Source organism: Phasianus colchicus, chromosome 5, assembly GCF_987193195.1.
Source record: "Phasianus colchicus chromosome 5, bPhaCol1.hap1.1, whole genome shotgun sequence".
In the NCBI taxonomy this organism is placed as follows: domain Eukaryota; kingdom Metazoa; phylum Chordata; class Aves; order Galliformes; family Phasianidae; genus Phasianus; species Phasianus colchicus.
This window is the reverse complement of record NC_143440.1, coordinates 2,024,278-2,048,910: the sequence shown is the minus strand read 5'-3', so window position 1 is coordinate 2,048,910 and position 24,633 is coordinate 2,024,278. Positions and strand designations below refer to the sequence as shown.

The window sequence follows — 24,633 nt, the reverse complement described above, 5'->3', positions numbered from 1 at the left end:
AAAGTGTTCAAGACCAGGCTGGATAGGTCTTCTGGCAGCCTGATCTAGTTGAAGGCATCACTGACAATGGCAAGGGAGTTGAAACCAGGTGATCCTTACAGTACTTTTCAACCCAAGCTGTTATATGATTCTACAAACAATATAAACTCAACGCCATCCTCAGCCCAGCATGTGACTGTAAATAGTATGAAAGGCATTTCAGACTGTTACATGAAATTATAAACTGCAATGCCATTCTCATTCTACATGGGAGTATACTGCTGGGTTCGAGAACCTCTTCAAGAACCCTCCTGCTTCATCTTGAAAACGAACACGAGTATGGGCAACAGTTCTCTTCCCATTCCCTCAGAACATTTGCACCAAACACAGGTCAGCCAGATTTACCAACCGATCCGCTTCACCCTTCTGGCAATAGTACACGTTTTTGTGGAAGTACCTCTGTCCACTCGAAGAAGGTATTCTTAGACATTTTGAATCATGTCAAAAGCACAGTGTAGAACTAAAATAAAAAGTCTGATTTCAATCTGATACCTTACTGCTGTCACTGTCATAGTCTTAGTGTACTTAGACTATATACACAAGCTAGAAAAAGATTACAAAAAGTTATTTGCACCTCCCTGTAAAGTTAGATTAGCAAAGTATGGAGACGAGCATATTGGACTAATATGATATATGAAAGAAGGCAGAAAGGAGTGGTTTTTCACTCAATATCCCCATTATTCAATGTCAGATGTCTTTAGAATCTAAATTTCACTTACTATGGAACTTCTAAAAATCTTGCCATTACAAGGAATAACTGAGAAACAAAAAAGCAGTGCAATACGTACTGCTAACCCAGCTGAAAATGGAAGGGAACAGCCAGCACACGGTTCTTGACTGTGCCTCCAAAGAACATGATTTTCCTCTCATTAACCTCTGATGAAAAAGAATCAGTCAGTCTTTCTACTGACTAAAATGAGCGTTAGGTCAGACTCAGACTCTGCCTACTTGAGTATCAGTTCTGCCTCAGAGGAAGGCAAAATCTTAGAGGGGATCGTACAGAATACATATCTACTCTTCCACAGAATAGAGAAACAAAAGTAATTATAGAGCAATGCTCACACACAAGACGAAAGTAAAACAGAAGTTTTTTAGGATTTTTTCTTCTGAGTAAAAACTAATGATGTATTACTGCTCTGAGACAGAGTATTTAAGGCAATTAACACATCACATTGGAATTCCTTAAAGCCAATTTTGGAGAAAAAAATTTAAAAAATCTTTTTAGGCTTTTTTTTTTAAGGCTCTTCCATTGGGAAGATTCTCTGTTTTTACCATATTTACTGAGACAGGATGACATTAACTCTGTACTTGTAATCAGGCCACCTGCAAAGCTGGCAAAATCCCTGAAGACCAACAAAAGTTCTCCGAACAGTCAACTACTGGCTCATTTCAGCTAACTTGGATTCTTTCATTTTAAACAGAAATTGCTTTACTAATGCCTTCAAAAGTATCTCAAATTTTAGGGAAAAATAAAAAGTGTTTTTCCAGACTTATTGTCCCTTCCATGTAAAATTTAGATATTTATCATTTTAATTGTTCTGTATGATACAATGCCGGATATAAGTGAGCATCTCTGCTCGCTTTCATTAGCTGGATTATTCATCATTTCCACATTCCTGCAAAATCACTACTAATGTTTCATAATGCACTTGCCATTTCTACAGATGGCCTACTTCAATACAGCACCAGACATAACATGCTTGATATTTGAAACTCTTGTTTTCACAGCTCCTTAGCAGCTTTTCACGTTCCTTGTTTTTCAGTCTTAATCACTGTAAAGCAACTTTACTAGTGTTGAAGGATCAATGAAGAGGTCTCATTAACCACTCCTGTGTTTTTTTTCCCCCTGAAGAAAGACACACTCTAATTAAATACTTGTCTTAGATATTCTCAAGGCATTAGACTAGCCCAGACAGTCTGAGTGAAAATTAAACAGGGTGAGATCTGAGCAAAATGGCAACATCAGTCATTCCTGCCAGCCTATGCCAGATGTAAAGTTTTACTGGTCCCATCAGACACCTTCAGTATTACATACAGAATGCCTTCTACCGTTAAGTATGGTGAATAGAGAAGTTCAGAAGGATCCTTATACTCCTATAAGAATGTCTTTGAAGACTCATTTCTTTCAGGTAGGTAATCCTTAAGGAAATTACAGCTAACACTTTTTAGCCCTTCATTACATGAGTGTAGAAGGTGTTTGGTAGAAGACCATAGAACCATCAGGGTTGTAAAAACTCTCCAAGATCATCTAGTCCAACCATACACCCACCACCAATACTTCCTCACTTAACCACATCCCTTACTCCCAACATATGAACATTTCTTGAACACCTCCAGGGACCAGTGACTCCACCACCTCCCTGGGCAGCCTGTACCAGCACCAGACCAATCTTTTAGAGAAGAAATTCCATCCAGAGAAGAATATCCAACCTGAACATCCCCTGGCACAACTAGAGGCCATTTCCCTTAGTCCTATCACCAGTTACGTGGGAGAAAAGGCTGATCTGCATCTCACCACAATCTCTCTTCAGGTAGTTGTAGAGAACGATAAGGTCACCCCTGATTCTCCTCTTGTTCAGACTAAACAATCTCAGTTACATCAGCTGATCCCCATATGACTTGTGCTCCAGACCCCTCACAGCCTCATTGCCCTTCTCTGGATGTGCTCCAGAGCCTAAATGTCCTTCTTGTAGTAAGAGGCCCAACATTGAACACAGTACTCAAGATGCAGCCTTGTCAGAGCTGAGTACAGAGCGATCATCACTTCCCTGCTCCTTATGGCAACACTATTTCTTCTTCTACAAGCTAGAATGCCATTGGCCTTCTTTGCTGCCTGGGCACATTGATCATCAACCAACAGCCCCAGGCCCATTTCTTCCACCCAGTCTTGCAGCTGATCTGCCCCAAGATCCACACTAGCAAGGAAGTCACTCAATGTCTTTTAATTTGACCTCAGGCCCATTTCAGGATATGAATAGGAGATCAATAGCTTTGCATGAAGGGAAAGGAGGATAAAGTCCTGAATGCATGTACTGCCAGAGGTTAGCACTGTTACTTGTCTAGAGCACAGCAGTTTCAGTCATATAAAATAAGCTGAAAGATAGCTAAGTTACTATACATGCTCCCTGTTCTTACAATACAAATTGTTTCTCCTTCTGAAAGTTAAGTTGCAGTTTAAGACAGAATACCTGTGCCACTGAGTAATTACGTGGAAATATGAATCAGGGGATACAGATACTCATTTCAGGGCTTTTTTTTCCCCCCTAGATTAAAAAGGAAGATAGTAAATTTATCGAAGATGCATTTGCCATCCACAGAGAACACACTTCTCTCAAGTGAAGCCAAAATCCTAAAGGAACACCTAAAATATTGACAGTATTGGCTTTGCTACAGTTATTTTAAGTGGTTTAGTACAACAGCTCTCTGGCAATGACCTGTGCCATTATAACTTGCATAAGAGAAGTAAATATGCTGATAAGCTGTTATTATTTACCAATGAAAAGATAAACCACAGGAAAGAGTGGCAAGAGGAATAGAAAGAAGAGCAGAAGGAGGATTGAAAAGAGGGAAATTAGAGCCTTAACTTTCTTCATTTTCATAGTAAAACACTTTAAAATTAACTGTCAGAAGAAATATGCCTTTATGCTTCAGCTTTGAGAGTGTCATATAAATTGTAGCAGGAACGTAAAATAATCCCATGCACACCTACCACAGGTTCATTACATCTTCTGAAATAGCTTGTGAACAAAGCAACACAAAGACTTTTAATCTGGTGAAATCTAGTATTCTAAAGAAGCCTTTTCATAGTTATAAAACAGTCCTAAGATTGGCAGATAATAGACTGAGGAGTATTAAACAATTTTTTTCTTCTTTCTCTTAAGATGGAGATGGTAAGAAAAGAAAAAAAACAACTGTCAAGATCCATCTAAAATTGACAGAAATATTTATTTACTGCATCCTAGCAGGAGTCTTTCTGTCAGTCATGACTTTTGCATAGATAATAATTACTGTTAATCTTTCTAAGAGTTGTGTTCAAAATAATTATATTTCTTAACTTTCTCTGCATAAATATCAGGACTCATATGCTCTCTCTTGGTAAAATCAAGAGAAGTTTTTTAGCAGAAGAGTCAGGGAGTTGGATTGTGCCACCAAACAAATATTTTCAGAAGTGAAGGAGGAGGTCAAAATTTGGGATTACAGTTGCAGTAGGATACACAAAAGGTAAAGAGTCGGAGAAATCTGAATGTGTTTAGTCTTGGTTTTGTTGCTCTTGTGGGTTTGTTGTTTGTTTGTTTTAACTTGCAATCAAAGTGTTATTTTAAGAATTGATCAAGAGTTTGAATTTTTGGCCATTTTCCCCACAGCTTCTATAGTAGAGAGTCTTTAAAAGCCAGTTTAGTTGCAAATCTGCAGTGGTGTGCAAGCTGTGAAGTGATTTTCATAATATGCAAAACCTACTGTACAGATTCATAAAACAAATCAGTTACACGAAGTTTCATTAGATCACTTGATCATGTAGATCAAGTGATTTAATAACAATCAATTTCCAAAATACCTACAGCCTTCAGAATCACGTGTGTATTATGCAGATATGTCTATATGTACATTATGTATATATATGTATGGTATTGCATAAGTAATTCAGAATTCAGACCTTTAACTTTTCACTGTGTAATGTAATATTTTGCTTCTTCTCAAATACTAAATGCATAAAAAGAACCTTATTTTAATACTTTTTTTTTTTTTTAAAGTATGAATGCAAAGAGATAAGTATGAGTGATGCTGTGTGGACCTCCAGTCAATTAAAGCAAGCAGTTCATTTGAATACCTTCTTTTTATAACTGTTATCCTTAGATAACCTTGCCAGAAGACAAGAGTAATGTTTGCATGAATTACCATGAAATTGCTTTTCATTCCAGTGGAGTTTTCATGTACTGATGGTGCCCCTGTTACTCTGACAGAGCCTAAGCAATTCAGTCCAGATCCCTCTTGTTTTCTGCTTACGCTATTGCTCTTATTGACTCTTTTGTCTCTCCAGCACACATTTCTCTACACAGTTCACAACAAAAAGTTATGGTGGCTGGTTGCACAAGAGTCAGCACTAAAAAGCCATCACTTATTTATATTTCACAGAATCACCAAGGTGATTTTGTGATTTTGTTTTATTTAACGTGTATTGCTTAGATATTTCAGGTCTTGAAAACAAGTCTTCAGTGAAGGCAGATTTTTTTTCACTGTCATTTCCAGAGACTGGTAGGCAGACACAACATGTCTGCATATCACTGGAAAATGAGCATCAATACATTCCTTCTACACGACACCCCAAGGGATGCATTTTCCTGAGTCACAAAATAGTGAAATAACATGACTGCCAGCCCTCAAGGCTGTACAGAAGTTACCCTACTTGGTCTCTTATTTGCACTTGAAAATGTCCTTTCTGGATGTCACCACTTACAACTTCATGAAATCTAGATACTTTACATGGTAATAAGAAACAGACACTCCTTTAACTTACACAAAAATGCCTGAACTATTGTTCTTCACCAAAGCCCAACCCCATCAAGATCTGCTCATGCTGTAGATGCTCAACAAACTGTTTCCACTTTCTGAATACTCACGTTTCTGACTCTTCTGTTCTGTCATATCTTTGGAAAAGATCACAGAACACAGTAGAATCCTTCCATTAGAAAAACACTTCTTAGCCAACAGTGTACAGCACTACAGTTTCTCCTCCTGAGGCAGCATACTGAGCCACTCTTGGTCTATGCCCACTTCTATTCCCACTTCTACCTAGTAAAGCTGAGCATAAAAGATGTTTTAAAGAGGATACTTTTTTTCTTTTTTTAATTTTGTATTTACTAAAGTAAATACATTAAGACACTGAGGAAAGGTGACTAGAATAAAGACAAGGCTATCAAGAATATATATGCAGAGGCTGAATATCTTCAGAGTGAAAGTCAAAGACAGGAATACATCCCTAAAGGAAGTCTGATCAGTCATTGCTTTTATCCTGGGGGCTTTTTTTTTCCTGGTAAAAATATTAGACATAACCTTGTTTGTTTGTTTTTTCAAATTCCTCCTAGCCCCCAGCTATTGCTTGTCCCACTTATCTTTAAGATAATTGTGGAGAGTGGAAATCAGAAGCCTGCATCCTTGAGTTTGTTGTAGCAACTAGCGTTAGTGGCACTGCTGCAATATTAACACTAGAATTTTACAATAGTAATACCTTGTGCTTTAGGTGCTCTATTGCAGCCTAAATCCCAATAGAAATTACACAAAGAAAGAGATGTATCACAAAATTTGTAGGCAGCACGTTTGCCAAAATACATCTATTTATCTTCAGTAAAAAAATAAAAATAAAAAAGGAAATACCCAAACATACTGTAAGACAAAGAACAAATGAATTAAATATTACTTGTTGTTCTTATATATTCACACCTCTGTACACATAAGAAATCTTCCTTGCTTAACTGTGAATTAATTTATTTTGAGAGGACAGTGCTCCCTGCTAAAGAATCTTAATTGTTTCCTATATGTCATAAGTTGTTATTAGACAGTGACAGAGCTATCACACACAAGAAGAGCTGTAAATAAAGATCACTGTAACATGCTTATTCCTATTTTTTTCTCTAATATTCTCAAACAAGTCCATGAACAGGGTGCTTGCACTTGCTTGTTATTTATTCAGTCTATGGTAAAAACACTGGTGTTACTGCAACCAGTTCAGTGAAATTGTTTGATCTGCAGTGGATCACAGCTCAGCATCATTAAATATAGTTAGCACAGCATCAGTAAAAAGAGAAGGCACAGCTTTCTCAGAAAAGTACATAAAGGAAAAAATCTGCAGATGTTACTGCAGTGTGTTGTTATTCAGATAGGATGGAAGATGAGTAAGGAAAAATTTATAATAAACAATGGTCAAAAAAGTCTAACTGCCCACTGCTGCTCTCTACAGCTAAAAATATTTTGTACTCTTTATTGCTCATTCTCATTGCATTCTTTCAGAGCTAAAATTTATACACACACAGCCACGGTGAGGGTATGCTTGTTTATCTATCTTACCACAGACTCAAAGGTCCCTTGAAGTGATCAGTTTTTGAAATTCTCCTTGAAAGTTGCAATCAGACCAAGTAACAATAATGAAATAATAATAATGGAGACACAAATGGAGTAGGGCAGAGAGCTGAAAGTTTAAGGAACACTTGGTTCAACAGAGAAAGACATAATTTAAACTCATTTCCAAAGTCACAATTACATATAAATTCCTGAAAGAAAAATAGAGGCTATATCCATTGGTAGAATTTTCATACTGTCATCAGTGTGTGCTATTTTCTGTGGCATGGGAAAGGAAGAAGAAATAGCAAATAGAATGGGACTGTTCACGTAAAACAAAAACAGAATAATTCATTGAATTTGTAATAAAAACAACTGCTGATTGCCACCTTCATTTGATTCTAAGTATCAGGCTTCTATCCTCTGATCCATTCTCAGGGACTGTGAAGAATAAACAGGGTTCAACATAAAATGAGTATGTGGAACCAATCGGACACAAATGCCACAAATTGTGCAGACACAAATGTAGGTGGTTACTAACTAGTGCATACGTACAGTGCACATGTACAGTTGTGTGCACTGCATTTAATGAGTTTCTGCTTCAAAGATTTTCTGGAATTATGACCACAAGGTCTCTTCCACCCCCTCAGATATATAGATTGCAGTTAAATACATAGACAAGTTTCTTTAAACATAATTCAAGTCTTAAAAAAAATAATCTTGCAGCCTGACTCGAAAAGATCAATTCATTTTCATTGAAAATCAAAGCAAAAAAATGGTAGCATAGTATTCCCCACATACTTTATATTAACAGTAGGCAAAAAATGATGAAAAAGAGTTTCAAGTGGGCCATCTCAATCACTGGAAAACATTCAGCATCTCAAACATTTTTTCTACCACAAATATTTCAGGACATGCATTAATTATCACCCTAAATAGTTTTTACTCTTTACTTTTGCAATGTCTTACTAATTTATCAAATATGTGGGCTACAGATGGTTTTACCTATCAATACCCTGCAAAAGCCATGAGGTGGAATGCTTTCTATTTAATCACAAAAGACAAAAACACATCACAGGGGGAGGGGAAAAATACTCATAGCCAGAAGGAGGAATGCCAAGGTCACATCTCTCAGTGAGTCCCACAAGCTGGCTACAGATAGAGTTTATATGCTGAAGTATTAATCTAATATCCTCCTTCTAACAAAGATTTAAAGCCTGTGTATTCCTCACATGTCTAAAGTTTTGCTTCTTGGTTTACCCAGAACAAACTTTGTTTGCAAAACGCTGGCCACCTTGGGTTGTATCTCATACTCAAAATAAGCTGGTGGTGTCAAACTCATCAGGGAATCTGGCTGCAGAGAGGGAGTTCTCTGCAAACTGAGGTAAAAGCCTGTGTCTGTGCTTCTGCAAAACATCTGAAGCATACTAACATCATGTTTCTGCTTTATTTCTTTCTATATAACTTTGGAATATCTCACACACCTCCTGCTTCCTAGAATAGCCATTATTTCATCAAATTTTAACAGAAACAAAATGCTTTTACATTACTGAACTTCTTAGCATGCAAACAGAAGTATGTGTACATGTATAGCTCTCAAATGATACATACTTATTTTGAAATCCATGTAATTCTACAGAACCTCAGATCTACTCAAATAAGCCTTTTGTTTCCTCTTATTTAAATGCAAGTTCTCTCTTCTCAAAGTATCAGTGTTCACTGTTCTTTATTTCCAAGTGCTGAATGCACAGGAGTGCACCTTCAACCAGCTGAAGCCCAGCTAACAGCAAAACCAGATAATCTGTCTTTCCTAACTGGATTTCTCTTTAAATTGTTAAAATTTATTTCTGCCTTGCCAAGACCTTGCAGAATATTCAAATATTTGTTTCTGCAGAGACTTTTTGATTCCTAATCAGCCACTTCAGTATTTTCAGGCAAGCAGGTAAGCAAATTGTGTGTCATACCATATATCCATTCACCTAATGAATGGACTTTGATTAACTAAAGAATTGCCATCCTTGCTATTTTTAAATTTAAAATTACCTTAGCAATGACTACTCACAAATGGGCAAATCAGCTGTTTTAGAGACCTGTTTGTTTCAGACTTGCCAAAGGTATAACATCTAAACACAACCTGTATCAATTAAAATGAAGATCACAGGTCCTTTCATGTTTGATGTAATTTAAAAGCTGTTATTGAAGTTCATTATTGGGCATCACTTTATGTCGTGTTTTAAAGTGACTAAAATTACTGATTTCTGTCTACATGAAATTTCTAAGTGATTTCTGGAAGAAATAGAATATGAGAACTTCTATACATTTCTTGTAAATTGGTGGAAAAAAAAAATCAGGCTTTTCAAAGAAAGTAAGACCAGATTTCTGGCTTCAGCAGAAGCATGCTTACCTAACAAGAGAAAAATGAGAAGGACAAGTAAATTTTCTTCTCTTCTTAATTTCAAAACTTTGAGAAATATTAGATTGCCTAATAGGTCCGTCTGCATCCTCAAATAGTACAAATATAAGTCCAGGATCTTACAAGAAAACCCCAAGAAGCTAACATAAGCTATAAGTGAATAAAGATTGGTACTGGAAAACGATAAGATTATGCAGATGTTTACCTCTGGAAGAAAATAGTAACACCATCAAGAAAGTAAATTACAGAATATATTCACTAAAGTTATCATAGAAATAAATTTGGAGACTTATTTAAAAATTCTTTAGCACTAAGACAGAGTAATACTTTAAACAAGCAAACATCATTGATTTTTTCACAAACCAGGAAAAAACATTGTACCTGCTCTTGCAAAGAGTTATCAGTAAAAATATGTATATGATTGCCCTATACCATTAACAAAAAAAAAAGATGTTTTGAAATATTATAGTAAACCTACTTGTTTTGAGGGGAAATAGGTTAATGCATTAAAATAATCAAGCTAAAAAGAAAATACTGTATTTGCAGTAGAAAAAATGCAAGAGCTAAGTTGATTTTAGAAGTAGAACTCTACTGAAAAGAAATATAGAACATATTTATGACAAACTAAATTTCTTTCACCTTTAAAAGAAGATTCACCAAATATTTTGAAGAGAATTGAATGCACACTGATCGGCAGTTAAATTCTTAAATTAGATTTGCAAAACAAAGATGGCTCAGTGTACCTTCCAAAAAATATTCTATTTAGGATAAAAAGTTGGTTTTTTTTTTTCTTTTTTAGAACGCAAAAGAATGTGGAAAAATCTTTCCTCAAATATTTTTAGATTATTAGGACTGACATCTGTTGAAATATAAAACCTGCTCCGTTGTCAACTAGCTCATTAATAATCTCAGTTTACAAACAACTTATACATCTCAGACAGCAGAGGTAGGGTTGAGATAGAGTATAGTAAACCTTGGCAAACCGCCCAACCTAAACATTACGTTTGTAAATCAAAGCTTATTTTAAGTAATGGTTCACTTTCCTGCCTTCTCTAAAGACCTTATCCTTTCCCCAATGAAAACAAAACTAAGTGATATTTTTATTCTGCTCCAATAAAATTTTCTTTTCTACTGAAAAGAAGAAAAACAAATCTGAAAGTTTCAATCCACAGCAGCAGATCTTGGGGAATTATGTGGAAACATTCCTGTTCTGTCATCTCCCATCCCATTCTGTCTTCTCACAGGGGTTTGCAGACCCTAGGTTATGATTATCTGTAGATGCCCTTAATGGAAAAGCAGCATGCAGTTGAAGTGCTTCCTTTTTCTGCTTTCCTCCTAGCACATCTCAGCTTTAGCTGAAGGATGTTTTAACCAAGCAACTGGAACATCTCCATCACTCCTGGCTTTATGATTCAAAAAAAGTCATCCTTTGCCTTACTGCTTATGTATTTCTACATTTCTAATTCCCTCTGTGTTCCTGTATTGCTTACACATCATAGAGAATGTTTTAATAGTTTTGGAGATCTTCTGGAAGATGTTTGAGACAACAAAAATAATACAATTTGACTTTAAAGTAAGCTAAGAGGTGTTTAGCTTGGAAAAACAAGCAATGTCTCAGTAAAACAGCAGAGGGAAACAGTGAGACAGTTCTAAGTATTAAAACACTAATATTTGATAGTAACAGAAGTTTCATGAGCTATAGGAACTGATAAATTTGAACACATTGTATTAAAATAATGAATAATTGAAAGCTTCAGTACATGGACTGACAAACCAGAAAGGAAAGTATGCAAATGAGAACTACCATTTACTAGAATAAAGAAATATTTAGCTTCCAGCATGTATTTGCCTGATTCTTCTTCCTGACTCCACTTGAAAGTTTTAGGAATGTGTGTGACATTTCTTTCTATTATCAGATACAAGAATTATTATAATCTAGAACACTTAGCTTTCTAGAGCTCAAAAGTTACTTTTTTAAAAAAAATTCAAAGCCACATGATTCACTTCAGCTCTCAAAGTAAGAAAAATACGCTAGATGTTCCCTAAAGAGCAGCCAGAACTAATTAGCTGAAATTTATTTCAATTTCAGCTTCTCCCTAACCATCTGTACCAAGTACTATCCATCTAAACAAAGATCTTTTCTCATGGTCATGTATATGAGAAATGATTGAACATACCAAACATGGCAAAGGCCTTCTATATTAGAGTTTTCTACAGAAGCATACAACAGCTTTGGTTGGAGGAGACCACACACTTCATCTAGTTCAAACTCCCTGCCACTGACAGGATTGCCAACAGTAGATCATGCTACCCAGGACCCAATCCAACCTGGTCTTGGATGCCTCAAGAGATGGGGCACTCACAATCTCTCTGGCAGCTTGATTCAACACCTCACCATCCTCTGAGTAAAAGATTTCCTCCTGACCTCTAAATCTCCCCTCTTTTAGTTTAAACCCATTCCCTCTTGTCCTATCGCTCTGCAACTGTATCAACTACACCACTCAGCTTGGTGTCATCGGCAGACACCATCAATCCTAGGGTACCATCAATCTCAGTGTCTATGTTGTTGATAAAGACTCTGGAGAGCACTGGTCCCAAGATGGATCGCTAGGGGCCATCACTCATGGCTGGCCTGCACCACTACCTGGACATCGAGCCATTAACAGCCCTCTGACTATGGCCATTCAACCTATTATTTATTGACTTTATAAAGCTTTCAAATCTCTCTCTCTCTTCATTTATAGAATTTGATTATATATACATATATATTTTTTATAACTGACGTAGAAAACTTCTAAGGTATGGAAGGTAATGAAATATCCCCAAATGAAAAATATGAAGGGCTGAAGTGTATGTGCCTGGGTTAATATGCATATATATATATATATATATATATATATATATATATGTATACACACACACACTTGTGTACATAAATATACATTTTTGTGCATATTTGTGTTTGTATGCATGTATATACAAAATAATGTATATATGTAATTATGAAAAAAAGATGCTGACAAATCTAAGGAAAGTGATAACAATACGCAGATAGGAACAAGAGAGGAGAAATCCTTATTTTCCAGTAAATTAGTCTGAACTAAATATAAGTCCAGTAATTATTACCATTGCAATTGCAAGACTGATGAAACTCTTGTAAATTAGAGGAAACTGTACTTTCAATGGAAACTTTATAGTTCCCAATTCTCTTCCCTGGCTACCTGCACTGAAGGTCTTATGACCCAGAAAGTTTTGACCAGCCGTCCTTGATGCCACTGTCAATTCAGCACTGATTTCAGTACTGATACCATTCTCAGTTCAGTTAATTCTGTTACATTCTGCTCTATCCTATTTCTCTGCAGCTAAGCCCAATGACTGAGAATGTAGCAACTATTTATTGTACAACACAATTTCTAACTATACCATAAAAGTGCCACAGATAAAAAATTAGGATGATATTCTGGTTAACTTTATTCACTGTTTGACATAGGAGACCTTTCCAATTGCAACCTGAGTTCTGTAAATCAACACTGATTAACTAAATCCACCCTAAACACTACAGAATGCCCAGCCTTGGACAACTGCATTTAGTGGATGCTGTGTGTGTTCATACACGTGCGCATGTGTAACATTCCAACCAAAAGAATGAATAATCCAGTACAATTAAATATGCCAAGATGGAGTATAGTGAGCAATTTCTATTTCAAATTTTATTCACATAAATTCATACATGGCATATTAATTGTACAAATTCTTCTTTTTCAGTATTCGAAACATTTCTCTAGACTTCATGACCCAAAACTGTCTTCCTAAATTTAGCTGGAAGAACTGCAAAAGTAAATGATAACGTACATGTCACAGTATTAAATACAAGCAGCCTTTTAAATGCAAATTTTTGGTTGCAGTGCAAACATTAAAAAAATAATAATAATGTGAAAACAATCATGCAGTGATGGATTCTTTATCAATCAGAATGTGTCATGTGATTTTTCTACACTGTGAAAGTCCTGTGTGCAATTAGAGGAGACTGGTGGGCACAAGACAACTGCAAGCAGAACTGACAACTTGTGCTGACCTCTGGAAATCATGGTGCTGTTGAACAGTCAAGCAGTTATCATTTCTAAAATGCTCCTTAAGAATTGTGTAAGGAACAACAACAGCTGACAGGATCACCCATGGATGATTAAAGGGTTACAAAATTTAATTGTTAATTCCCCTTGAATTTGGTACACATTAAAAAAAAATATTATGAAAAGGTGTTCAATCCTCCAGCATTTAATCCACTAAGAGACTTAGACATTTAAAGGTATGTGCACTGATCAGAAGTGACTGCATTACCACAGGAAAGAATGCCAACATTTGCCAGTAGAGGACTGGTAACTGACTGTGTATGTGCTCTTTTTCCTGCTCACTTAACAAGAAAATCTTTCTGACCTGGTGAAAAATCTTAATAGAGTAGTGAAGCATTTTGCATTTGACAGATCAAACCTCCATGCTGGAGTTATTCTTAATTGTGATTGAGAGAGATTGAAAAAGATGCCGAAGCAATTCATAAAGTCCATTTTAAGTTTCATCAAAACGTTGGCAAAAAATTAATATTGCTCAAAAATTCCTGAGGGGAAAAGGGGAATATCTTTATGTGAGAAGGACAGAATGCTCACTCCAAATTGGGAGGATACCAACACCAAAAGGACACGCCTAGAAAACCAGAAGCAGAAGAATTTTCTTTGCAATCTTCCTGTCAGCTGTGTTTCTGTGTGTGTTCAGAGTCGAGAACCAAGCTCCCATCATGCTACAAATACTGTATTCTTCTTAAGAGACAGAGCAAAAAGTGGATCTACCTCAAGTTGGCTAAACTCTTGGCAGATTAACTAAGTATCCTTCAGGAAAAGTAAGCATAACTTTATATCATTATGCTGGGAGGAAGAGAGGATGGTGTAAAGACCAGCAGAATTTTGTTGCTGGAAAGATGGATTTGTATGCAGTCAAAACGTCTGCAGAATGATAACTGCATGTTTGTGTCGGTATTTAAGGAGACAACTTCACTGAAGTACAGTGAAAGTTCATAGCATGGTCCGGCTTTAGGCAGGACACTTAGGAGATTGATACCCAGGAATGTGCTCATCTATGGTCAAATGTCAATTCTAGCTGTGAACATAGCCTAGGACAACTGCTTTGCAACTTCGAGTGAAAAATCACATGCTCTTAAGTAGACATTTCAAGACTTTCTGGAGTGAGGAGGACTAAGATCATTACCAACTTAAAAAGAAGACGCCTACAATCTAACTTTCTTAATTATCTGCCCCGAGTCCTCAGTATTTAATTATACAGAACAATTTATGTGCTTTAACTAAAGGCAGGTTTCAAATAAAATATGGCAGGTTCCACCAATCGCTGTTTTCTGAATGAGAAAATAACACACTAATAATATCTGAGTTATCTGGAAAAAGAAACTCTTGAATATCAGCATAATCTCTGAATATCTCCTTGGGATAAATCACAGGATAGTATTCGCCAAAAATAAGAATCTGATCCTCAGAATAACATGGATGGATTTCAAGTGCCTGTTGATCACGTTAGGCAATCCAGTTCAAAACTGTGAAATCTAAAGACTCCATTCATGTGCTTTCTAGTCTCTAGAATTTGAAGCAAGTAACATCTGAACTGAAAGTTCTCACATTTTTAAATTTTATCAAGCTTGAATCATTAAAACTCCCTAGGCATCTGTATGTTTGGTTACAGACATTCCTTAGGTGTCCCACCTTGAGAAGGCCAAATGGCAATGACTTTTTCTCCCATGAAAAAGGTTCTTTGAGATTTACAGAGTATTCACCGAGCTGGCCCATCTGCAGGACTCACCACACAGGACTTCTCAGAGCTTATCTACGAAAATCAGGAGGAAAAAAAAAAAAAATATATATATATATATAAAAAAAAGCCAACTATACTAGTGCCCTTTACATCAAAGTGTAAGTATTCAGTAGATTCTGAATAAAACAATAAATATTTCAAAAATAGCCTATGCTATTTGCTCTACATGCGGTAAGATATTTAACAATATTCTCCCACATAAACATTGGGAAAATATGAATATATTGTGGAGTTTTTTTTTTTGTTGTTGTTCATTTGTTTTTGCTTTTCCTGTCTACTTGCAAGAAAAGCTTGCTATCATTTTGCATTTTTATTGCAGAAAGGGTACTGTTTTGAAATACCGAAATAAAGCACACATCTGTCAGCATCTTGAATTTATATATGCTTACATGAGTATATCTGTCCCTGCTCATCTCAGCACTCTACAGGGAGCCTACTGCTAACATGTAAATGTGTCTGTTCAATTAAATTTTAAAGAATGCCTTTGTATAGGGAAATATATAAATAAAAGGAGCATGTCCCCATCTGGTCTAACAGCTTTTGTGGCAGTGGCTAGTACCAGATGACTTGGAAGCACACACCGAATTTCCCTATACTCTGAAATCACTACACCTCTAGGAACTGGTTTTCAAAGCTAGGCAGCTACTGAGCTCGTTCTATGTAAACACAAAAAGAATTTGGACTACATAATTTGGTTACATTTACAATGTATTTTATTGTTTTTGTTCTCATTCCTGTGCTTACACATGCGCACACACACACAAAAGAATTTGGAGAATTAAAAAGCTGTCTCTGACTTATCTCCTTTCTGAAATGGAATTGTGTTCCTTGCTTTAACCTACTTATCATTTCCTAGACATCTCCTTCATCTACCATATTTTGCTACTGAACCTGGGTAATCAATGCAAACACTGCAGACATGTGAGAAATCACTGAATAACAAATGACTAACAGTCTGGTCTGACAGAAACATTCTTCTCAAACAATATTTTGTGTTTTCATTGAAAATACTGACTGAATACTTATGTATGCCATCTATCTCAAGTGAGTTGTAAGAAGAGGAGTGAACTCAAAGTATAATGGTGGTAATAAGCAGTTGCTTGGTTTGTTTTTTGCCTACCTCAGTTTGTTTAGCCGATGACTTCTTCGAGCTATGCAATATGATCCTTTCCTTAAAAAGTTTTAGTAAACTGTAACCAAAGAACAAATCCACATTAGTCATTTTTTAAAGTAAAAAGCTAAAATCAAAGGAGGTTTATAGCACAGACAGATAGGGAAATAGTACCAAACATATGAATCCCAGCTAAAACCATCAAAGCCCAATGGTTGTCAGAAATACTTTGAATGGTATTCACTGAAAATTAAAGCATGCTCTGAAACAATGAGGTGCATTTCAGTCTTTGGACTGATATGGGATAAAATTCCAAGTGCTTTTTTCCAGTCAGCAAGAAGAAAAAAACACATCAGAAAAGTAAAAGATAAAAAAGGAGATAACAGTCAAAGATCCAATGACAAGTAAAATTTAAACACAATAAAACTATGGAACATCATGCCATTAATGTGTAGGATAAATGAGACTGAAGCAATATAAAAATTAACCAGACAGAAAGAACGAAAACTTTAAAAGGAATGACATCCAGAATTTACTGGATTCATCAAGAACACGATGTCTGCCAGCTGACAGCATTGTTTTGGTACTAAAAACCTCACGCTTGTAAATCCCTTCCTAGACTAAATGTGTCCCCACACAAGATCTACAGTTTGCAGCTGACCTATAAGGCAAATGCTCAGTGTACATAGGAAAAAATACAGAGTTCTATGATTTCATTGTAGTTACTTGAAGATAATATGACATAATATTAAGGAACAAGAGATAACAACTAATATAAGAACAACACAGAGCCACACAGCTTAACACTGTTAAGTTTCCATTAACATTCAAATGGAAATTCCAACCTACCAATTCAGCAACGATTTTAATATGCAGAAAACAAGGCTTGTAATCTATTGCCACATGTATTGCAGGAGCGAAATGTACTTTTTTTTTTAGCATTTGATTAAGAAAAAAGTTAATTTTATCACATAAAACAAAGGAGAAGTTGGGAAATCTAGTTTGCAAGAAATTGCTTACATACATTGCATTTGTGACTGAGATATGAACTTGTGTAGTAGAATAAATAAAAATAAAACTGCACAGAGAATATCTGCCAGATGAATTTCTCAACTGCAACTGACTTGCTACGTAAAGACCTGCTAAAAAGATACCAAAAGTGTCTACAGAACTTCAGCTGGAGAGCGCAAAGAATTCTTTCCCTTGGAGAAGGGACAGTGAGTTGATATGATTCAAAAAGGTGAAAATATAACATTAACAATAGTGTTAGTGCTCATAGCAGTTAGGAAGATAAGAAGATGAGACTAAAATTCAGGAGACCAAAGCTCACCTTTAAACCAAATCAGTTCCTCTCATCCTGAATTCTCAGAAAGAGGGACCCAAGGAAATTTTCAGGACGCCTGGGGTCATGCTTACACTTGTGCTGCTGACATAGAGCTCTTTCTAGAACATGGCAATAGTCAGTACCTTTCTTTGAGCTCACCAATTCTCTTTTAAGCAGCCTGTTTCTTCATAGGCATGTCTTACAACACTGCAAGGACTGAACAGGTTTTCACTACTTTCAAATGGACCGAAACTGAGCAGAGAAAAGTAATAAAATATGAAGACTGATGGGATCAACTGGAGGGAAAATATTTCTAGTTCATTAGCCCATCCTCAGCCTCTTGTATTTAACTGTACCATACAAAATAGCAGAACTCCATAAGCCAAAGTTTAGCTAACCATGTTGACTTAGTAGCCAAACCATAAAACCTTGTTACTTTGGTTTTCTAATAGTCAGACAATGTTCTCAAGGCTTCAAAAAAACAAGAGTTATTAAAGGTTTTACAGGCTACTCAGCTCTTACATATTTCAGCAAATAATATTGACATTGATGTCTTAAAAGGTCACACTGACTAAGAAAGAAATAATAAATAAGGAATACCTCAGCAGAAAATAAAAGTCACAGGATGTTTGTAGAAAAAAAAAAAAAAAAGAATCATGCTGGTAGCACTGAAACTGGGCCATCTGGAGTTGAGTGCTGCATTGCCCTCCCAACAACTTGCTTGAGGCTTATAAACATCATAATCATAAAAGCATGCTTCTAGAGGGAATAGAAACTGCCCCAGGTAACCATGCCACTGTTAAACCATGATTATTTAGACCTCTTAAGTAAATAGGCCACAGCTATTACAAGCTGAAGAAATTAGGATAAGATAAGGTAATACTGGCAAGGTAATGTCTTTAACAATTTGTAAATGAAGAACAGTGTAGGCACTCCTGTGGAGATTTTCAAGGACATAGAAAGAAATTTGCAACCTGCAACAAAACGCTGCTTCTGTTCATGCTTTAGCAGGCAACATATTGCAGGACAGCCAGCAATATGGTATTTTTCGTTCCTTAGCCTTGAGAGGATTTCACTACCAGCTTTTTTTTTTTTCTTTTTTTTTTTCCCCTCTAAAATTAAGCCTCCATGAAGTGGTTTCTTACTGAAAACTGTGAAAATAATCTTAGAGAATTCTAAGGATGGCAAACCAGCAGAAGAGTTCCAGTTTCAGCAAGGCAAGTGGGTAAGATAAAATTCTCTACGGAATAGTATATTTTGACAGCTCTCCAAATCTCATCCCAGGTCTGATCTGCTGCTCACTAATTACCTGTCTTGTTGCTCAGCCCCAAGTGTTCCTTTTCTCAAAATCTCAGATTGCTGCTTTTCTTTCCTGCTGTTTTAAAATAGTCTATTATCTGTGTTCAGAGTGAACAGGACGCTTTTGCACTCTGTAAGAAGGCAAGGAAGACTCAAGGAAGACATCAGAAAACAATTCAACAGTAAAAACTGTGAAATACTGACAAAAAAAAATAAAAGCAAGGATAAGGTCTAGCATTAAATGGGGAGGTTGGTGGCCCTGCATGTGGCAGGGGGTTGGAGATTCATGGTCCTTGAGGTCCCTTCCAACCCTGGCCATTCTGTGATTCTGTGATAAAGTAGTGTCTACTTAAACTGTCTTTCTAACCCTCTTCCCTCTTTTAAACCACAATGAGCTACAAATAGAAATGTAGTTATTTCTTATTTAGAAGTAAGTTCCCCAAGCCAGTAGCACTAAGAATAAAGCTACTTCTTACATTCAACGTGCAGCCCAGTTAATTGGTGGAACTCAGTCATCCTCAAGGACAAACTTGCTTCTGATGCATTAGCTGAGTTTGGAGATTCCAGTGCAGGAAACATTTGACACATCTGTTTATCAACAACTATAAGACTGAAAAAGAAAGACTGCAAATACAGAAATAACCCAAAAAGTCACAAGTGAAAGTTTTTCTGTGCAGCAATCGTATTTTCAATTACAACAGTGGAAAAAAGAAGGGAAAAATATTCCTGTCATGGAAAAATGTATTTTCTCAGTAGTGCAATCTTTGTAAAAGAAAGTATATGCCCATGTTTCTATAACAACTTCAGGAGACAAAATCTTATATATATATATTTATATATATAGGGTCCAATTCACCTATACTTTGTTCCTGTTTTATGCTGGTGTATCTCCCTTGATATTTTTATGGAAACAGACTAAGGGTGAGACAAATCAGGACCATTATAAGCAAAAGGCAAATACAGTAGATTATTTTATCCATTAACCTAATTACAGAAGAACATTTTTATTATTATTTTTTTTTTAGGAGAAAATGCTTATTTAAAGATTCAGTCGCCTAAGCCTTGTCATCAGAATACCAGAATAAGCTACCAGACTAAATGGGCAACTTATTTTCACTAATACCATCAGAATGGTTGGATGTTTATCACCTTGGAGAATATCTGAACAGACAACACAATCTTGCCAAAGAAACAAGATTGTAGAGAAAAATCTTACATGAGAAACACGAATCTCTTCTACAAAATGTGGTGGTATGATGATGAAAAAAAAATAAAATGAGAGTTTGACATTTTTAATATTGAACTAAAACATGTCGGTGTATCCAAATATTGGAATCCTGCCAGAAGAGCCCAGTACATCACCTGCAGTACAGGCAATTCCAGCTCAGTTATTGCTCCACTTAAACAAAAGTTAGACCAAATATGCATTCATACAGTCTCAGAAATGCCTTCTTGAGCTCAAGAAGATTTATTTGACCTCTATCTCTAGCAGCCTGAAAAAATACTGTGTATTCTTTCAGCCATAAAGATGTCTTGCTATTTTGTCAGGTTTTTCTCCTAATTAAATTTCTAAACTCTGTTTTCTAACTAAGCCACTCCAGATGTTCTACTTCGCCCATTTTTGGCACAGATAGACGTCACAGTTCTAGCTGTTCAAGCAATCCAAATAAATTTCAGATAGTATTTCCTAACTAGACAACATGACTGCAGAGAAAAGTTGTATAAAAAGTGACTCTACATGAAGAAAATGCCAGAAGTACATTCTAGCAGAAAAGAGTAATAATATGTGTAATTATATAGACAAAATATGTTTAATGATGACCTTTCTATATACATATATTGCTCTGAAAGCAGTGCCTGCTATTTCTTTCCATGGAAAACACTACAGATACAAAGAGCACAATAACACTATTTGATAGAAAAAAAATCTCAGCTACAAACCACTGTTTTTCAAGATTGTCACCGCTATTAACTATGCATTTTCCCCACTGATGAATAAGAGCCTGCATGCCACATTCATGTAGATCTGCACCAGTGCAGGTGAACACCTGTCTCTGCTACCACTGCTGAAACACATCAGCCACCCCTCACTGTGCTCTCATCCACTGCTTGGTCTCCATAAACATTCACCAAGCATCGGTGAATTGTCAACGGCTGCAATTTTTGACTCATGGAGCAATTCAGTGACACACCTTTGCTTCATTCAAACTTCCTTGTCAAATGTAATTCCGTCAGAGTGCCCCTCTGCTGCCACCTGTCACACAGCAACAACACATAATGGAATACTGTTGGGAAGGTTCAGCCTTTACTGCCATACCACCAATATCTGCCACTGATGTTGTGAGCCAACAAAATAAAACAGGAGGCATTACATTTGGAGCAGCACTGATAGAATGGCACGATAGCCATTTACTGTCATCAGCCTTGAAACTTAGAAAACAAACAAATGTTAAATAAGAAAGAGAATTATTCAAAATGCCTGCCTCCTGTATATAATATCTACATCTGTGTATTGCAGTTAGATCAGTCAATGTAATCCAATCAGCTCTGGTACATTTTATGGCCTTACTCACAAAATCTGGGCAAAATAGAATGCGTTTAGAAACGTAGTTCAGTTACATCTTACTAACTTCACAAACACTGATTTTATCAGAATTATTCTTAGCACACCCTCTATCACTACAGAATGAAGATGAATGTTAGGAAAAAAAACTGGAGGAAAGCATGGATTACTTACCCTGCAGATGAGTTTTTTTCTAAACTACCTCACTACTCAATTCTATTGCATGCTACATTGCTTTGAAGTTCACATCCCACTAAAGGTGGAGGTCTATTTGTAACTAACTTCTAAAATGATGATCTGATCTCTTTTCTGTTACAGGAGGCTCCTCCTCCTCCCCCCAAGTTGTTTTCGGTTTTGTTTTTGGGTTGTTTTGTTTGTGGTTTTTCCAGACTGAATCACGAGACACTACCAAAGAGCACTGAAGGAAATGTTGAATACCATTACCAAAAAGAAAGGCTATGAGTAAGATAGGGGAAAAAGAGATGGAGATGTAAGCCAAGTCCTTTTGTCATACAAAGCTTAAAGTATCTTTCACTGTGCAAATGGAGCAGAGAAGATGCCACTGAAACTTGTTCCTATAGAATGAAGACAGTCAAGAGCAGAACCTTTAAAAGCTCAGCTTGATTTCTCAGGTGGGTAAAAGCAAAAGTAGAGTGTTGCACTTAGGTAACTGTACTGTTTGCAAGAGCTGAATTAAGTCTGGGCTTAGAGATAAGTCTACATTCTGATGCTCTACTGCATAATATTTGATATCATATCTGAAAAATGAAATTAAGATTCTTGATATAGCTACATTAGTAATGATCTGAAGTTTATGGCACATGATACGAATCACAAATGTCTAGGAACAGAAATTATTTGCTGAGGAGAGTTCAGCATTGTAATGCCCGCTGCCTCACTTCTTCCTTTCTATCTTACGGCCTCAATTTCCTCACATAGAATTTTAAATCAAAAGTAAATGCACAGAAAGCAGTGAAACAATTTTATAGTAAAGCCTATCCAAGTGGAAAGAAATTCAAAATCCTCAATCTAACCTTTACAGCACCATAAGCATTTCTTTTTATATCTCAGAGCAAAAATAGCAGAGGTCATTAGGGATTTGGCCCTGTTCTAATAAAAATTGAACTCTAGCACATAAATACAGCAAGAAAAAGGAGAGTTAAGAAATAAGAAACTTTTTTTTTTCTTTTCCTTCAAAAAATACTTCAGAAAATGTATTTTCTATTAAGTCTATGTATTAATTTTGACATGTCCAATGGGCAAAGGATGTGTTTTAATTTTGAATTTGATTAAAATTTTGAAGATAATGGTAGGAAAATTTGTTTCCTGCTAATTCCACAACATTGGCTATTTTCTTCTACTTGAGCCAAATAAAGCAAACAAAATGCATGTGAAGACCACAAAAGGCACTGAAAAATCTCCCCAACACATTTTGTCTGTGCTGCCATTTCTTTCAGCGGTTGTTCACTGAAGGAGGCACCCTATGCATCCACAGCTGCTTTTCGTGCAGTAAGAAGACAGTTACAGCTTGAGGTCGGTAGGAAAAAAAATCTCATGTTGGAAATCAGAATAATCAGTCTGACTCCAGAACATTCACATGCTTTGCACCAGATGTAGTGCTACAGTAGCTATGCAGGCAGTCTGTTCACAAACTTAACTCTGGTTTTCAGGAGGCAGAGCAGCTCCCCAGCCGCGTATGACATTGGTGGCTTTCACAATTTGGCTTTCAGCTGGATCGGATTCCTGGTCAAACTGATTGCAGTTGCTTGTGTTAAAGATGAGTGGCAACCAGGACTTTTCTTTTCTGAAATTAATGGGATTCTTAGCTTTTAAACACATTAAATAGCTGATAAATTGAGCAAAGTTATATTTACCATAATGAATACAGTATCCAGGTTTCAGGTGCTGCAGCCTTCACTAAGACTTGCACAACGCCTTTAAAATAGTCGGGTTGGCATAACTGGGCTCTACACTGTATCACAAGAAAAGGCAGCACTTCAAACTTGACTTCCAAGAACAAAAGGCACCCTGCAACTTTTGAGTAACCCCATGATGATAACAAGTAGCTTGTAATATTCTCCCATGTTTGAGTATCATTCTGTTTGCAGAGCCCAGTATAGACTTATATACTTCAAAGGAGTTAACTTCCCTTTTTCATGTTGTTGAAAATGAAATCAGAATCTGTTCTAAGTTCTAGATTCCCTGATTGCTATAAAAAAAAGTTGTGCCTATGTGATACATTGGAGTCAAACAGGATATCAAGGGAACGTGCAGCCTTATGGCCTTACGCTGGGGAGTTTGAAGTGTCAGACCTTCACGTTCTGATTAATATGCAAGAATGTGCACTTAAAAAAATGATGAAACTCAGTAAAGCTGCACTGACCCGCTCTGTATGTGTAAAAGCCATAAAAATATCATTAAAACGTATTGCTTAATATCTCAAGAAGCTTTTCCAATGCAATACTGTTTGATTGACTAGTATAGCAGAAAAGCACACAGCCTGAGGAGAACAGGCTGGGAGTGGCATATGCATGATTACACCATCCATTTCTTCCAGTTATTTTCCCTCTGGGTTTATTGCAGTTATTTGTTATTTGTAAATGAATGGCAATATATTCCATCATTTAAAATTAAATTTGGTGAATGTTAGCACTTGTGAATCTAGAAGATGAATTACAGTGGTTGGAACCGCAGACCAAGAAAAATTATCTTAATGGTCTTAAACTATTCTGTAAAAAAAAAAAAAAAGAACAGATGTCACTCGTGAAAACTGCTCTTGTGGAATCAGTTATAAGGAGAACAGGAGGAAGAACAAAGCACAGTTACAAGTGCTTTTCTTCCAAAGAACTGAAATTGAGTCTTAGCAGTTCTTCCCCAGTGCTGAAAGTGAAAAGTGGAAGTGAATTTCAGCCTATGTGATTGTTATTCAAACAAAAGACTAACATGGCTTCTTCACTCCT

The 24,633-nt window shown here is 36.3% G+C and overlaps 1 long non-coding RNA gene across 3 annotated transcripts in view; it reads right to left on the bottom strand.

Moving 5' to 3' along the window:
* The window catches only part of LOC116237842 (uncharacterized), a 305,216-nt gene that overhangs the window by 112,936 nt on the left and 167,647 nt on the right, over positions 1-24,633 (bottom strand). For all 3 annotated transcript variants that reach the window (XR_016466578.1, XR_016466579.1, XR_016466580.1), the window contains 2 exons: positions 16,497-16,566; positions 15,268-15,388 (listed from right to left, as the gene is read on the bottom strand). This is a non-coding gene — a long non-coding RNA (uncharacterized LOC116237842). The remainder of the gene's footprint in view (positions 1-15,267; positions 15,389-16,496; positions 16,567-24,633) is intronic.